This window comes from Ornithodoros turicata, chromosome 6 (assembly GCF_037126465.1).
Source record: "Ornithodoros turicata isolate Travis chromosome 6, ASM3712646v1, whole genome shotgun sequence".
In the NCBI taxonomy this organism is placed as follows: Eukaryota; Metazoa; Arthropoda; class Arachnida; order Ixodida; family Argasidae; genus Ornithodoros; species Ornithodoros turicata.
The window spans coordinates 39,851,201-39,863,819 of NC_088206.1; positions in this window are offsets into that span (position 1 = coordinate 39,851,201).

Sequence of the window (12,619 nt, forward strand, 5' to 3'; positions counted from 1 at the left end):
CCCTCACAATAACGATCGGAGTCCGATGGTGTCCAGAAATGTCAAAAGGGCTTTGAGCGCTGATCGTTGCTGGGCTGGATTGGGCCAGGGACCAAGCAATTTTGAGAGGGAGAAGGGGCGAGAGTGCAGCCGACGAAGACACTCGGACAGTGAGGTCCGAGTGCTTATACAGTACTTATCCGAGTCCGAGTATTTATACAGTATATTGCTTGTGTCTCTGTTGTTTTGCTTTCTTTCTGTTGCGTTGTATATATTTGTTGTATGACATGTTTGAATGTTCGATTATTTCTTCTAACTGTTACAGACAGGTGACGTTGCAGAGAAGTGTAAACTTTTACCCTTCCTTGTGTTAATGATCAGCGATCAAGCGTCCCTTATCATGAAATTACGACTGAACCCACTTTCTCTAACGTTAACTAGCGGGAGTTAAAGAGGGCCTATATGGCCAGGTCTACAGGCGTAGAGTGGTTAACTTTGAACCGAGATCAAGGGCTGCTAAAACATGAAGTAAACATAAATAAATGGAAGAGAAATTCGTGTAGCCTAGCTAGCGAACTGTCGGCTGTCTCAGGTTGGGAGTGGTAGGTGTGGAAGTACACCTCTGTGTGCCCAGGCTCAGGCTTTTACAATATGCAGTTCATTCACCAGCTATATATAGCAGTGACGGGCAGTACTTGAAGTACCAAGTACCCAAGTAGTACTCTAAGTACATTTCTGTGTACTTGTACTTTACTTGAAGTACATTTTAAATCGTGTACTTTGTATCGTACTTAAAGTACTTTTTTTAGTACTTTCCCATCAAGTACTCAACTACCGAAACTTGGACTCCAGACAAAAATCACAAAGGAGTATCAAAAATGCACCCTACTAAAAGCGTTAAACGCTACCTGTGTGTTTTCGTCTTCTTGCCGTCATTTTAGCGGTTTTAGTGGGGTGCAGTACAAAGAGTCCCAGTCTGACATTTTACCAAAAAAGATTTTTGAGCATATTTGTTGAAGCAAATTTATTGTTGAGAGGCTTGAAATGTTGAAAAAGTATCAACGCTTCTATGATTGTGTAAAATGAATGGAATGCAAAGACACGCACACATTATGACACTGCAACCGGCAGCAGGTCACTTGGCACTTGGCCGGCGGCACTTGGTCAATTGTCATTTCAGTTCTCCCAATGCAGGGTTCTATGTTTCTTTTATATTGTTTCCTTCATTGGCAATTAATAATCATTTTATATCACAATGTGTGACTGCATTGATGAACACTCTGAAAGACACACATGCTTTTATTTTTATATTTTACGTTTTTCTTAACTGGTCACATAGATTACATTGCTGCAGATCACGGTCGTATAAAATTATGGCTTGTGGTTCATTCTTTTTTACTTTCTTCACATTCTTTCTTTAAAAAGAATATGAAGAATATGAATATTATATGAGAATAGGAATATTATTTTTTATAAATATGTTGTATTTCAAAAAGGAGCATGGAATGCCCAGAAATATATAATCTCTGTTGCCTTGTACTTTTTTTTCTTTAAATTTCCTAGCCTGTTTAGCAGAAGATTAGTACCGGAACACCACACTAGGGCGGGTGATCTTGGATCAGTCAGGGTATAATACATAATCACAGCACAGCTGACTGATTACCTCTCTACATGTAACTGCAAGTTATGTCATCTGATTAAGTTCATATTCGCGGGTTAGCACTTAACCAAGGACTTTACGGCTTTAGAGCATTTGTCAAGAATGCTCACTAAAGTTTTGCCAAAAAAGCAAGACACAGATACGAAACAGTGAAATGCAAAGTCATACAAATTAAATTCGCAATGTACTTGACGAATACTTGAAGTACTTTGCCTAGTACTTTGTACTTTACTTAAAGTACATTTGGAATTGGGTACTTTGTACTGTACTTGAAGTACTAATGACGCCAGGTACTTGGTACTTTACTTCAAGTATAATTTTGAGGTACTTTGCCTATCATTGTCAGCTAGCCTGCATGTACGCCACTCTGTCTGTACCCTGACAACCTTCTGAAGTTAGTGCTTTCCACGTTCACGACGCCAGTTCCCATGCGAATGCAGATATCGACTCCCAGTCATGTTTCCAAAATATCCACGACGATGTTTTCAAGGTGGGTGACAGGACTTTCAGTGAGAGTACAATACCAAGAGGGTCAAAAACGGCAGAAACAATTGCATTGAAAATATAAAACATGGACTGATTTCATTCAAAACACTAAAGACGTATTGAACATGCGGAGATTTTGTCAAGGATCGAACTGAACTAGCCGACACAAATGAACGATACAACGCACAACACAATGACGAACACGACGACACGCATTATACAAAATGCGTGGGAACGTAGAGCAAAATGTAGGGGTGAAGGGTGGATGGTGGATGTGCCAGCGAAATGCGCCAATAAGTATGTCATTCCTTTTAAAAGCAGTTTTGTGTTCTTTCGGTGAATTTGCTGGTGATAACAACGGTCACTGATTTCCAAATTTCTTCTGGCCCCTTTTGCCCTCAGTTTCCGCTCGCTTCGTTGTTATATCTGTTGTTGTCTATGTTATTAAACATTGCTGGTTTCAACTCCCCCATGTTTGTGTACGTCTCCTTCTCTGGGCCCAAGTTCAGGCTTCTTCAACTATAGAACATACAGCGTACCCCACCACATCACATTTAGTCCTGCAGGATTAAAAAAACGAATTTCTATTCCGACTGCCGTTTTCCAGATAACATGAAATAAATGAAACGAACAGCATACAACGAAGCAAGGGCGACCACGCCCTGCCGCGCGAGAGCTCGTGACGATATCGCGCCATTCAAGAGAGAGAGAGAGAGATACCTGTTTATTTACAAACATTGGAACTGAGTGACACCCTTGAGGGGTCTGCTGCTCCATTTCTTGAAAGCGTTTCAATAACGCATGAATAAAATATACACACAGAACAGAAAACACATGCGACGACACACGCATACACACAATAAATATATACATGACATGGGATGTGAGGTACATCCCGGTGCTGTTGTGATGTAATTTACATAAGGGTTAGTATCGGGTGATAATACGGGAGTCTTTTAAATAGTTGCAGAATGCTGTTAATGCGGTCGTCTGATGCGATTCATTTTGCCAGGCTCCAATGATCTTCACGAAAGAGAGAGGTCGATCATCCAGCTTAGCGAGCGTGCTCTCAAGCCTTGATCGTTCTGTAGAGTACTTTTGGCACTGCATTATTATGTGTAGTGTGTCTTCAGTGGTGCCACACGTAGGGCAGTCAGTGGAGGCCGATGGTCTGTAGCGATTCACAACACTGTTGGTTAGTAGCACACCCAGGCGAGTTCGGTGGAAGGCTGTCTGTAAGCTTCGTGGTACGTTCCGTGGAGGCGTAAAGGCTAGGTCTGGGTCTATGAAGGTTAAGTAGTCTGATGAACGAAGATAGGATTTCCACAGTTTGACTGATTTTTCCTTAGTAGTTTGAGTGAGGAGACATTTCGCATCCTCTGGTGTGAACGGTATGGACGACACAGTTGCTTGGCTGTGAGCCATTCTTGCTGTGGCGTCCGCAGTTTCGTTTCCTGGTATGCCACAATGGGAGGGAACCCACTGGAGCGTAACTGTTTTTCCACTATTAACTATATCTTGATGGGCAACATAAATTCTGTAGACTAGGGAGTTGTTCATGTCCGGGAATTGTAGCGATTGGATTGCAGGTTTCGAGTCTGTGCAGGTTATCCAGATGGGGTTGTCTGTTGTGCTGATATGTTTGAATGCCTTGTATATAGCGTAGAGCTCTGCGTTTGTTGAGGAGGTCTTGTGTGACAGCCTATAGCCTTCTGTGAGAGACGCACAGTGTATGGCACTAGAGGATCCTGTGTCGGTACATGACCCGTCCGTAAACATTCTCAGCCTCTGAGTAAAAATCGTGAAGATAGGCGATCGTTGACATATTCAGAACAACTGCCGGTGTGTCCATTTTCTTTTTGATCCCAGGGATATCTAGAGCTGTTGGGACAGGTTGAAGTGTCCAAGGAGGAAAGGGTCGGTGGAAGTCCTTCATTCGATGTCTGGGAAGATTCTGAGCAAGGTCGTGAAAGCATGTGTGTAATGTTGAACGGTTTCGCTGTTGAAGCTTGGATACTAGAGGATGAGAACTATGTCTGGTGATCAGTCGAATGATGATTGCGCCATTCAAGAAGGCAGTTTGCTTTGCCATGGGAGCAGCATATCGAGGAGGAGGAACCGAGAGGTCTGCCTACCTGATTAGGCGGCATGTTTCTCGGGAAGGGAAAGGTGGTGGAGAGGAGGAGAGGGTGAAGTGGAAGACCGAGCGGAAGGATAGCTGCGTCCATGGGCCGACTTCAGGGGAACTGTGCCGGCATACGCCTATTACACATCTGAGGGAAACCCAGGAAGAACCCCAGACGGCACAGCCGGCCCGCGGATTCGAACCGCGGACCTCCCAGCCTCCAAGCGCACGCGTTACCGCTGCGCCACCGGAGCTGGTGCTTTGCCATCACCTAGCAGGCCCGTGCATTTCATGGCCACATGACCATGCACGTGACTATAGACAGAAGAGCATCTATGTGCCCCACACTAATACAGAAACTCTGCCGCTAGGCGCGCTGCAATAGCAAGGGGATGAAACTCGCGAGTTCATTTGCGGACTGAAGTGAGGCGCTGCGAGCTTTTCGCGTCATTAAACGTCACTAAACGTCAGAATTTTAAGTCGGAGCGCGAGTTCTCAACTCTCACCAGCCCATTGGCTCCTGTGGCCGCTCCCCCGGTGTGCGAACGCTCATTGGTCGGTTTGAAATTATGAATTCTCCGTTTCGCGCGCAAGCCGGTGCCGGAGCAACTCGCCGTAAAGTTTCGAAATATGATGGGTGCAGCAGGGACGCATGCCGGTACTGCTTTGGATGGTTTTTAGTGTACTTCCCTTAACATGTTGTCGATACCGACTCTGAAAAACTCGGAGCTTCTTGGATACTTCTGCAAGTCAATTCAGTGATAGATAAGTGGAAGGCAGGTCTGCTTCGCTTGCTAGGTGCGACAACGATTCAAGAAGGACCAATACTATGTTTTTCCGCTACCCACTCGATGACAGGTATGTCAGTTCCTATTCGATTCTGCTGCTTAGCATAGCATAGCACCACACCTGCGGCATATACGTAGCATTTCGGCCAGTACACTCTAAGAAAAAAAGGTGTAATTTTCTACCTTTTGGGGTAGAAGTGTGTTGTCACAGATTCTCAACCCTTTTGGGGTAGAAAGTGAGGGGTAGAAACACTTCTACCCCTTCATTTCTACCACACTGGTGGAACAGTTCTACCCCTGAGTGTGAAGAGAATTCTACCCTGTTAGTGGCAAAATTCCGCCCCTACATGGTTGACTGTTATTCCTCTGGGGGTTCTATCTTTTCTCTCCATATGGAAGACACCTCTACCCCAAGGAATAGAAATATCTGCCCATCTTGACGCTAAATATTCAACCATTCCCGGAAGACAGTTCTACCGTGAGTAGAACTGTTCTCCCTTATTGGAAGATAATTTTTTACCCGAAATGGTAAGAATCTCTGCTATTATTCGTGCTGTGCCTACCGGTGGCATATCTCTACCCGTAATGACGGGGCATTTAGACCTTGTAGGGAAATATTTACTCCGCCTTTCATGAAGGACGTCTGCCCTTCTGAGAAGAACTTGACGTATAGTATTTATGTGGATAAGATAGAACATGTACGTAGACAACTGTTACTGGTCACAGTATTTTATTAGCACGTCACAATTGGAATCGTACACTTGCGCTTACCAATGTGAAAGGTACATCCATTTTGAAGAAGCCTGAGCACGGAGACACGAAAGAAAACACGACACAACACAGACGACTACATTGTTGCATCCATCAGACTGCACAGGACTTGCATGGACTGTCTTGCACATAAATTCCACATGCATGCACCATAACAAGGGCATCGGGATAACTTCTGAGGGCTCGACGTTTCACACTACTGTGTCGCTCTAAATACACACGAATCTTCGCCCGGTCTATAATATCTGGCCGGAGGAACACGTGGCAGGACGGATGATTTCAACTGAAATGTAAATGGTATTAATAGAGCATTTAAGATAAGCGATAAATAATAACGACGGTACATGTTTCACTTCTCAGAAAAATTCAGAAATATGTTTACATGTGTGATTCCCTCAGAAATAGGCATGCAAAAAGAAGGCTAACCCGGCAGTGAACAAAAGCCAAGAAAAAAATAAATAAATAACACAGTGCACATCTAAAAAAACATGACTCGAGCGATGAATGCCTTCTCCCATCAAACAGTGGCTCACCGTATGTTATGGCTCCGTTTCTTCATTTTCGCAGTGGATCCCGTAATCACAACCGGCGGGCGCTGATAAGGTGCCGTGCTAAAGTTGTCATGGTGACCTGCGTGAATTACACAAACGCATTTGCTCATATTGCAGTTTCATAGGATGTTGAAAAAGTGTCAGACGACATGCCGGTCAACCCGAACACGCAATGCGCAAAACACATCTGATCACTGCATATAAGACGCTCGGGAAGAAAAATCTTGAATATCAAAATTACTCACCTGATTCTGTCCTAACTCCACCTTGCTTATGTTCATACCATTGCAGCTGAACCGATAACACCTTCCACCATGCAGATGCGAATACCCGACTCAGCATAGTCATTAGGCCGCACGCATGGCCTTCGGTGCAGCAATGTCCACGTGCAAACCGACAGTCTGTCACTTTCAGCGTTCGTCGCTATACTGACCCCTTTTACACAATCAGCGATTCCGCGCAAGCGCAGACACTCTGTGTTTGGTCGCTCTGGCTAATCTCTTGAACAGTGACCTCGAAGTTGGACCAAACGCCTTTGTGCGCAGGATTAGTAACCCTCAACTATTCTCGTCGCTTGAGTGACTCCATTTACACTTCCATTAGTGACCCTGCTACGAAACACACAAAAAGAAAAAAAAAGAGTCACTTGGACCCTAATAGTGACAAGATTGCCACAGTGGTTCTACCGTTAGGGGGAGAGAGTTGAGCAAAAGGGCAGAAACAGCCCAACTTCAACCTGCAGCCGGTAGAGGGAAAATAGGTCGGGAAGAACTGTTGCGCTTCTACCCGTTTTCAACCTTTTTTTCTTAGAGTGTAGAATTTGGTTTTCACGTTTCTGATCCCTATTCTGATCATTCTTCCACAGGTATAAGCACTCTCTCATATCTGCTCCAGAAAAGCATCTACATGGACACAGTAGAATCGATAAGCTACTCTGAGTGGTTGGAGCATCGTCTTTCGGCATAGCATCTGCACAGGTTCCATTGTGACGGGTCAACCAGACGCCTACACAAGCAGCAAAGGGATATGGACATGGTTCTCTGTCATGCTGGATCTGTGAACGTGTGCCTGTGCAGCCAATATACTGTTGTTCTACTGTGAAATCTTCCACGTGAGACATCAGCTATAAGTGAACGGAAAGTTGCTTCGGCATATCACTCGAACTTCAGAAACAATGTTCATGTCATGTTCGTGTTTGGCGCAGCTATAGCATAGTGCATATTTGTGCTTTGGAAATACTTATCCCGAAAAATAAAGCACTTTGTGTAACAGAAACAGCCAACGCTTCCGCGTTTTGTTATTTATTTCACTCGACGCGAACGCAAATCCACAACCAGGGGCCGGATTCACAAAGAGCTCGTGCGACGGAATCTGTCGTAACTCCGTCGTACGGGAAAGTTACGACGAAGTGTAGATTCACGAAGGGCGCGCGTCGCAAAATCTTCGCAGCTTACGGCGGAATCCTGCGAGAGCTCCCGAGCAGTCTTACGAAGAAAGATGGCGGCGTTATTTGGCAGCGGTGAATTTGGAGACGGGAAACAAAGACTCCGTAATACGCGCCAACGCATTGCACTTTGCCACAGAACCTTCGAGACCATTCCGAAGTGACAATAGAGAGTTTTAGTACATCGTACGCAAAGGCGATAGCGTACGTTACAGGTAGCGTTGGTGGCTCTGCGCACTGCGCGAAGCTCTCTTTCTGTTATGGGCGTGCGCAGAACCATCAACGCTATCCCTTACGTACGCAAAGGCGATATCGTACGAACTACTCAAACTCGCTATTGAGGCACTTTTTTTGCTTGGTAACCTTCAACAAATGCTTCAACTTTGTGCTCCGTAAAATCGGTCGCAGATATTTTTAAAGCATCCCCTACACCCTGCTAAGACACCCCCAACACTCCTCCAAATTGTCTCCAAGAAAGGCAAAAGAAGCCATAAAAACTGCAAAACTGAGTGCCACACACCGTTTACAAGGCACCCTCACCCACCCCCTCTCCGAGACGAAGATACTGGGAACATATTTGCTGTGTCATCGAACGCGTTTCGCCTGTGATTGCATGGCATCCATTATGGCTACCGAAAGACCGAGAGCACGCGCAGTAACAAAACATTTGGGGACGAACAACTTCGTCTTCTTCAAATGGGACGAGTCTGATTGGTGCGATCACAAATTTTCGTCATCGTTACCATAGCGAAAACATAGTCTCGCACCCTTTGGCTGTTTGTCTCTGATGTTGAATTCCAATGGCAGAGTCGGAGCAAGTGGCAGGCTCCGCAGTGGAGCGGCTTGATCTGCCCTAGAGCAGTGTTTCCCAAACTTTTGGCGGTGACGGACCCCTGGAAGCGATAAGAACCAATTCACCCCCCCCCCACACACACACACACATACACACCGTCACAGCCAGTGCATAACCAGCAACCTCGTCAGCTGCTGCGTGCTTTCGATACAGCTTCAGAAACGATTCCGGACTGGTTTCTTCTTGTTTGTATGTGTATGACGCGGGCAAACGTGCATTACAGGACTTTTCTATCAGAAATTACAAGCCAGGCGTTGAAGCAAGCTTGTAGCAATTTTGGAAGTTCTGGGTGTTTGGAAACCGGGCAGCATGTACGAGCGCGTGTTTGTGGGGACGAAAATCCTCACTGAAATGTGAGAGACGGTCGCTGACCCCCATGGACACTCTCGCGGACCCCCAGGGGTCCGCGGACCACACTTTGGGAAACACTGCCCTAGAGCAAGTGATCCGAATCTGCGACTGGAACACTTCAGCACAACTTGGAGTTAGCGCTGGGTAACCTCCCTTGGTGGATGGCGGCCTGAGACGGAGGAAGAAGAAGAAGAAGATGCTCATGTTCCATTATAACGCCATGTTTTGCGACGTCAAGGTCCTCCTAATCTCCTAACGTTGCCCTGGTAATGTCTGATTCTCGCTTCCTTCATGAAACAAAATCGCCAACGTACGACGCGAAATACTAGTCACGGCGAAGACGCGTTGCAAAGCAGCCACGTTGGCGAAATAGAGACAGGAAATAGGAAGCACGAGCGACAAGTGACACGTCACGTAGAGTTCCGCTTGAATCTGCCTATTTTGGCGGAGCAGTCTGGGTTGCTCCCTGGAGCGACCTTGGCTCGAATGCCGCTCCGAAGCTGCCATTGGAATACTCCAGAACTGTTCCCAATCTGCCAATCGAACAGACTTGCTCTCGGCGGAGCAACAAAACTTGCTCCGGAGGCGCTCTGAATCTGCCATTGGAATTCAACATGAGGTGCACGTGACAGGAAGCGAGCAACTTCCTCTTCCTCGTCAAAGGGGGTACCCTCTCCACTACGATAGCTTTGTGAATCGCGCTTACGACGCCGTCGTACGCGCGTCGCAGGCTACGACGTCTTAGCGCATCTTAGCGTAACTTACGATCGCGTTTGTGAATCCCACCCCTGAACTGCCCAGAACCGCCAAAGCGGGGGAGAGGGAGAGAACAGATGGGAAAGGGAAAGCCTCGCCAGCGTCACAGGCCACCCAGAGAGACAAAAAAAAAGCAAAGCAAAAAGCTACTCAACCGACGTCCAACGATTGGCCCAACACTTGAGGTCACGTGAGTTTTTCCCAACAATGGAATTATTTATACTACACGTTCATTCCCCTGGCAATAGCGAGCGCATCCACGTAAACAAACGCACGTGGTTGGGTGCCACGGCCGTGACCACGCGATCCCCATACATTGAATAGGCCGTTAAACTATGGTAGCTAGAAAGGGTGGTACTTCGACCGCGCCGCTTCTCCCGTACATCGGAGCACGCCGCCGCTGGAAGACGGCGCCAGCGGGCGCTGGGAGTCTGAGGTATGCTATGTTCGCCGCGTTCGCGCGTACGTTTTGCTTGCGTCCCCGGCCCGCTCGTCTATTTCTTTGCCTTTTTAGCGTTTTGTGTCTCTCAGCAAGTGACCACTTGGTTCTCTCAGCGCACAGGGATGACACCTGAATGCCTGGACAACGTAAGCAGCATGTCAAACACTGTTTTGTGCCCGGCTGCAACACTGGATACCGTTACGCAACTGGAAAGTTCGCGCTCTTCGCCGTTCCGCAGGACCCAGAAAGGTTTCAACAATGGAATCAGCGTACACCAAGTGCAGCCATGCCTCTCCAAACGCATTCGGCCGTTTGCGAAATACACTACGACGACTGCGCTTTTACGCCAACGCACCCGTCGTGAACGTCAAGATCGAGCCGATGAAGCGTGACCAGCCTACCCTGAAAGATGGTGCGGTACGTACAATACTCCCGGACCCAAAAATTCCCGGACAAATTTTAAGAAGCTGCCCGCTCAGCGCAACAGGAGGAACCGCAACGTGGAGTCGCCAGTGCCTTGCAAAAGAAGGAATACATCTGACCCTGACATGGGTGATGAAGCTGTAGACGCCGGGAATACGTCGGCACAGAAGGACCCTTCCCTTCTTCCCTGCTTCCTTTGAAGCAGCTTTCACTAGATTTTTCAGCATGTACAAATTACATCCTGACAGGCTCCATGGGTTGACCACCAGTGCTCGAGCCTCAACACACAAACTTGGTTGTGATCTCCACAGAAATCAACTAACAGGTGCTGAGTGCAAATTGTATTTGATCACAAAGCTCTTTTTTTACGTAAAAGGCGTAAACCTCGACAGATACCAGAGAAGAGTACGCAGGAATATGCCCAAACAGTCTCGACTAAACTAATATAGCACCCAGGAAGACCAGGCCAAGCGCTTTGTTTATTTATTTATTATTTATTTAAACAAGCTATATGTATTATTTATTTAATATTTATTTTATTTTCGTTGCGGTAGCTGCTATGCTAGTCGCCAATACTTCAGGGCAGGGCTGTATGATCGTCCTAGCCATAAATAGTCAAATGTATCCTGTTTGTGCAGTAAAGTGCCGTTATTGCTGAGGAAAGGGCGGATAACTAAAAGGTATAATATGTAATTGGAGCAGCCGCGGCAGCTTTTCGCGCTCGCTAGAATCTGTCGGCTGTTATCGTACGAATTGCGTTTTGTTGTTATTGTTTTTTCATGTGAAAGCCCCGCAATCGTTCAGGAATACACGTAGCCCCTGTTCGTAGTATCTCGGCTAAAAATAAACTCGCAAGAAAATGCTTCCGAACGCGATTATTGGCGAAACTCATCGAAATGCGAACCGCCGACTGGGAAAACAACGCATACCTCCGGCTCGGAGCGCCCTCTGCGCCTTTCTTCCAGCGGGAGCGTGCGCTTCTCTCGCCGGTCGGGGTACCACCCTTTCTAGCTACCATAGTTAAACTCCATTATGCAGAAGCCTGAGTCTGGGCACACAGAGGGACGACACGAACACACGACTCAAAGGCAAAGTTGGGCTCTGAGTTGAGCCATTTCATGACCAATCTTACATAACGTCAGAAGGGCATGTATAGACAAAGAACAGGAAGGGAAGCAGAAACTGACAAGATGGCGTATATGCAGGCAAGCTGGTGGAAGAACTCCATTATGTAAAAGCCTGAGTCTGGGCACACAGAGGGACGACACGGACGCCCAGACTCCCGGACTCGCCCAGACTCAGGCTTTTACATAATGGAGTTCTTCCACCAGCTTGTCTGCATATACCTCATACAGCCGTCCGCCTGTATGTGCACGTGGCGAATTCAGCAATCAGTAACTTCTGCTTGTACCCGAGTGCTTGCGCTTATCATTGCTTGTTTGAATACGACCTTCTCCACTTCTGCTACAATGGCGCGCATGGACCGCATGGACGTGGCAACGCCCCCAGTGACAATGAATCAATTGACTCGTCTATGATGGACGAAAATAGTTTTGAGATACCCTGGTATCACCTGAAACGTCGGCGCCGTAGTGCCTCCGGCTCCAGCATCGAGACCGTCATGCCCGCTTCTTATCGTCAAGGTAATGTGCCTCGCACTGTTCTCTTCCGGCCCTCAACCAAAGGGGACAGTGTTACTTCGCTTCGACTGGTGAAACTCGAAGATTTTTTCAGCTCTGAAGCTCCCAACGAACTAAGGGAAATCCGAATCAACCGCGCCCTCAACATAGTGGCAGTGGATGTCAAAACCATCGCCGGCGTCACCCTGCTCCTCGCCCTCAACCGTCTCTGTGCAATGCCGGTTCGTGCTGCAATGGCGGTTCGTGCTGCAATGCCGACGCCCAAATGTGCGAGTACCGGTGTTATCCGCGTAGTCGACCTCTCACTAACTGACAGCGACTTGTGCCAACGCCTCCGTTCTCCAGTGGAT